Here is a 6,067-nt window from a genome sequence, read left to right as displayed (position 1 = left end):
CGGAGAAAAGGTGGCGGAACTCAAACCTGGCCACGCCCTCATCAAACCCTAGGACCGCCCCTTTAGAGAACAGGAATGCAAGTAAAATTTGGGAGGGGCTATTTCCGGTGTGGGAGGGGCTATTTCCGGTGCGGCCGGCCCGGAAAAAGGTGCCGGAACGCCGTTCCGCCGCGTTCCGGCTGAAAAAAAGCCCTGGTTTCTATTATTGTGAGGCCCTCTAAGGATTTTTATTACTTTCCCCAAAAGTGTGTTATGATATAACATATAAAAAACAGGTGAAACTTGACTGCACCAATGTGGCTGTCATCTTGAATGTTTTGACCACATCCTACTGATGTCCACACATATCTCAGAGAACTTCAAAGGCTATCTAAAGTTTATTATACTTTTTTCTCCTCCTCCAGGGCCTTGCAAATTGCCTTACAAGGAACCAGAATTGCATCTAGAATTTTAGCATGTGAGAATATACTTGCAAATTTCCTCCTCCTAAAATCTTTGCAAGCAGATGGATGCGTAGGCATATACACAGATGCATTTAGATATTTATTTTATCTATGCCTCCTACAACTGAACAATACTGAATCATCTATAAGTTGGTGGCAAAACATTTTGATCCACCCAACTTACATCCATCCCCATTCTGCCTTGGTGGAGCATCTGGTTTTGGGTTAGGTAGTACTTCCTACTGCCACAAGCCCCTGACTATGGCTTCTCCTTCTTTATTATAGTGGGAAGAGACATGGATTCTCCCAGCTTGAACAATTTATTTAGCAGTAAACTGAGCCTTATGATAAGATCAGCAATAGATCCACTTATCTACATGTTGCCTGAAGACATTCCTTTCTATGACTCCTCCCAGCAATTTAGCTTCTTTTTTTTTTATTCACAGATCTATAAAAGTGTTGCCTTAACTATTGATGTGATCCAGGCAAGCTTCCAGGCAAATTCCTGGGTTAGGTTGCCTAGAGCAATGTTTCTCAATTTAAGCAATTTTAAGAGGTGTTGATTTAAATTCCCAGAATTCCCCAGCTAGAGTGCTATGGAATTCTGGGAGTTGAAGTGCACACATTTTAAAGTTTCCAAAGTTGGGAAACACTGCCCTAGATAATCTTCAAGGCTACATCCAGTCTTTACATCCTATAACCTTATGATTATAGCAGCGGTCCCCAAACCTTCAGGTTCTGTGGCCCGGTGGCAGAGGTGGAATGGGGGGGGAGGGAATGGTTTCACGTGCACATATTGCTTGTGCAAATGCAGGTTCGCATGCTCTTGTGCTTGCCCACTGCTTGCATGACACAGTTCCCAACAGGCCGTGTCCTGGCTCCAGGCTGTAGCCTGGGGGTTGGGGACCTCTGGACTATAGAATGAAGCAAATATATTTGTATTTGTAGAAATGGAATGAAACAACTTTTAAATATTAACTTTTTTCTTAGCATTTGTTTTTCTGATAAGGATCTCCAAGCTTACAAAACACACTGAGCTGCTTTATATATGATAACTATTGCTAGAATAATCTACACTTATTCAATCTTTTCATTAAAGGTTTAGGAAGGTATTCTTAGGAAATATGCATCAGTGTCAAAATTAACTCCCTATCTAAAAAAAGTAAGTCTGATGCTAATTTTAACTTAATTTGGAAACCATTTACTTCATAGACATAAATATCTTTCTCAAAGGTGCTTTTTCAAAAGGCAACTGGACTACATTTAACCCAACATTCAGGTTTCTTTGAATATAAGACTTTAAACTCCAAATTCTGTCTGACTGGTCATAGAGTTAAGGAGGAATATTTCAAATTAAAGAGACATTCTTGTTAATTCCTATTATTTTGACTAATAATTCTTTTCATTGTGGATGTTTTGTGTACCTCTGACTTAACAATATTAGCATTAATTCTTAAAATGCCAAATAGATATGTGGTTGTATTTCTTCCCATTTAACACTGCTAGTAACAATAATGGAAGAACATTTTTCCTTCTTTTAACATTATGCAAATTATTGTGCAATTTTGTACAACTTTCATATATTCTCTTTTTATTTTTCCCCTCTTTCCTTCCACTTCTTTTTCCCTTTTATTCTTTTGTTTTTAGTAGTTTAAAATGCAAACATAAAAAGAGGCCCACTTAGATTTATGGAAAACAAATTTGAGTTTCGGCCCCAGGAATGTTGATAGACCAAACTCAAGGTGCACAAAAGGCAGAATTCGATACAGCCATTCACAAAGGCACAAATACAAGATAATATGGGCATCTATGTGCCCTTATCCCAGACACATCACAAGCACCAAACTGGAGATGGAGGATAAACAGAGATAATGAGCACTCTGGCCCTGTTCACCACCTCTCAAAGAAGGCAGATTTCAAGAAGATCCCTGAACAAGCAGGTCTCACCTGGCTGTTCTGTTCTTCCAGTTGAGCTGAGTGTATCTAGAGGCTCTTTGTAGCCACCTGCTCAGCCAGCCTCAGAGCAACAAAGCCCTCACCTCCAAGTAGTGAGAACTTGTTTTTGTCCTTTGAAATCTATTGCAGGGAGGATTTGCTCACTGTTTTATTGCGACTGCTATTATGGACTACCATTCTGCAGCCAGCCGATGGGTGTAGAAGATAGCAATCAAGTTTATAAACTATTATAAGGACAGCAAATGATTGCTGCTGGCCCCATCCAGTGCAGCATTCTCTGGCACACCCAGGCCAAACAGAGGCCTCTGGGCACCGTGCTCTGATTCCCCAGTTGGTATTTAAGACACGTTGCCCACAATTCAGTGAGTCACAGATAGCCATCAAGACTAGTTACTATTGATAGCCCCGTCTTCCCTTGCATTTGACTAATCCTCTTCTAAACCGTTCACAGTGTCTGGTGGTAGCAAATCCCACAGTTAAATATGCATTGTGTAAAGATGTTTATCAGATCACTTCTGTCTAGCTGCTGAAAAGGGCCATTCAGACTTCCCCTGCAGTGAGGACAGATGCCAATAATCGATCAAACTTTTCTGCAGTTTCTTTGTCTTTCCTGAGTACATGTTTAATGTCCTGTACTTCAACAATCTGAATTATCTCCTTGCCTAGCCGGTTTCTAAAGCGTCTTTTTTTTTTTTCCTTTTTGTCAAATGCTCCTGTGTCTTTCTACATATTTTACTGTATGCTCTTGTTTCTTTTGTTAGTTTCTGTATGCTCTTTTTTAAAAAATATTTTTCTGGTTTGTGCAAAGCTTCCAACTTTGAGGGAAGCTGCCCTGTCTCTAATTCAGGTAGTCTTCGACTTATCACCACATTTCCATGACTAAGCAAGGCAGTTGTTAACTGAGTTGCTTCTGATTTTGAGACTTTTTATGCCACGGTTTGTAAGCAAATCATTGCAGCTGTTAAGTGAATATGTGATTGTTAAGTAAACCCAACTTCCGTCATTGACTTTATTTGTCAGAAACTGACAGGTAAAGTTGCAAATGATAATCATGACCCCGGTGGACTGCAACTGCCATAAATATATGCTAAATGCCTGAATTTTTATCCTCTGATAGTAGAGTTGCTATGATAGCCATAAGTACAAGAACTGGTCACTGTCACTTTTTTAAGTACTGTGTAATTTTAAACAATCACTAAACAGATGGTTGTAAGTTTAGGACTTCCCGTACAATGTTTCTCAACTTTGGCAGCTTGAAGATGTGTGGCATTCAACTCCCATTCAAATCCTAGCAGGATTTCTGGGTGTTAAAAGTTCATGCACTTTTAAGTTGTCAAGGTTGAGAGACACTGCTCTCTAATAGCTTCCCTCTGACCCTTTTCTCTCTTTTTTAGCAAGGAAATTACACAAAGACATAAGAATGAAAAGGGGCTGATAGATCCACGTTCAGAGCCAATAATCTTTTTAAAGACGATTGGACAAAACTTTACCAATGGACACATTCATTTGATATAGTGTGCTTATAAATGTATGTATACTCTCAGACAAGACAAAGTCTGTAAATCATTTTCTCTATATAGTCACCAAAATACAGATCCATAGTTGTCTTGTTATTCCACATTGATTAAGGGAGGGGAAGAAATAACACTAACATGATCAAAGCCTACCCTTTGTATGTGCGCATGACAACACTTACACAAAACAGGCAGGGCTTCAATTTGCTGCCCTTTGCCATTTTTAGAACAGGGACTCCGCCTGACCCAAATCCTATAGCTTCTCCCTAAAGAGCATCTCTTCATTTGTGATCATTGTTGTCATCAGAATCTCTTATTTTACTTTTGTTCCCAAGACAGTAGCTTTATCTCCTCCTAGATCTTATTGTTAACCTGCTTGCTTTTTGTGCTGCAAAACACCAATGACTTGAACTAAAAAAAAAACCAAACCTAGGACACCCCACACTTATTCTTTCTATCATAACTCAAGCCAGGTGGCACCTTAGGACAGTAAACTGGAATGAACCAGGGCTGGAGGCTGGATTAGGGAGAAAAAAAATGTCTTGGAAAAGACAATGGCAAACTATCTCCACATTGTTGCTAAGAAAACTACAATGTACCCCCAAAAATACCCCACTCAATTTGAAGATTTTACTTTGATGATATATTTAACGCACGTCACTGACAATCATCACCACATTTTCCCATCTTTCAATGAAGATTATAATAGCAAGATCAACAGACAAAAATAAGGAAAAAGAGAGTCAGCTTGGCTTAGTGGTTAAGGCACCAAGCTAGAAAGCAGGAGGCTGTGAGTTCAAGTTCTTCCTTAAGCCAGGAGTAGATCTCTCTGGACCCAACTCACCTCAAGGGTTGTTGTGGGGAAAATAGGAGGAGGAAAATGTGATGGATATGTTTGTCGCCTTGAGTTATTTGTAAAAATAATAAAGGTGAGAAATAAATGAAATATAAAAAAACATTCCCCCCTTTTTTTAAGACCATAAGAACACCTTGTGACAATTTGCTCACTAGCTACTTCTGAATGCTGCCATTCACCATGTCAGAACTGTGAACACAGATATTTCCATCTGCTATGAATACAGATATTTCCTTGCAGTGTTGGTCAAGGATGGGGCTTACTTATTATTTATTTTGATTTAGAAGCCACTCAACTCCATTGTTTTATTATTTATAAATCTCTCTGGCTTGACTCTATTCCAGCACCAATCTATTAACAGGTCTACTTCTAGGGCACTTTTCAAAGAACCCTAAACTTTCAGAAGGTGCTAGAGAGACCATGTCCTGACTGGCCCACAGGCACAGAGCACCTCAATTCGGGAAGGAGCTCAGTGAGTGGAGTGGCCCAATCTAAGACACCAGTCAGGCCTCAAAGAAAACCTACTTTGAAGGAACCTGGGCAAAGTTTGACTTGAGCATGTACCAACTAACACAATCCTACTGCAGTGTTACCAAGTTGCCCCATGCACCCAGAAACCCAGTATATTATTTTTCTGTAGCCTTCAATATTTCATCCCATAACTGGGGGAAAAGATTAGGACCTTTTCATTGCTCCTCCAGGCAACCTCCGGAGAAAAAACAAAAGAGGATGAGTTTCCAGAAACTTTTTTTAAGGGAGGGGGAAGATTTTATTTAACAGGTAATCAGGTAGATAACGTATCTAACGGGAATCTGACTGAAGGACTGAATATGCATAAGCAGAATGATTAAAATATATGAATATAAGTAATGCGATTTCTCCGTGGGGAATCTGCCTCACACAGTAAAACAGTTGCTTTGATTTATATCTTATCTGGAAGCAACACTCTTTGTTACTTCAGAACATCTACAGAAACCCCTGTAAAGGAAGAAAGGAAGGAATAAATGTCTATGGCTCAACAAAGGAAGGATTATAGTTCTTCAAGAAGAGAAATGGAAATCTCTGGTGCACTACCGCCATCTAGTGGATTCTGGAAAAAGGGGAACTGAGACAGCAAACTGCTATAAGAGCTTGTTCTAATAACATCTCTTGATTTAAATCAGTGGTTCTCAACCTGTGGGTCGGGACCCCATTTGGGGTCGATCGACCATTTCACGGGGGTCGCCAAGCAAGGCTGTCGGCCATTTTTTTTGTCCGCCATTTTTTTTTGTCCGCCATTTTTTTCCCCTTTTCCGGCA

The sequence above is a fragment of the Protobothrops mucrosquamatus genome, unplaced genomic scaffold (genome assembly GCF_001527695.2).
Source record: "Protobothrops mucrosquamatus isolate PMUCROS unplaced genomic scaffold, P.Mucros_1.0 scaffold13, whole genome shotgun sequence".
Taxonomy (NCBI): Eukaryota; Metazoa; Chordata; class Lepidosauria; order Squamata; family Viperidae; genus Protobothrops; species Protobothrops mucrosquamatus.
Note: the sequence above shows the minus strand (reverse complement) of the source record.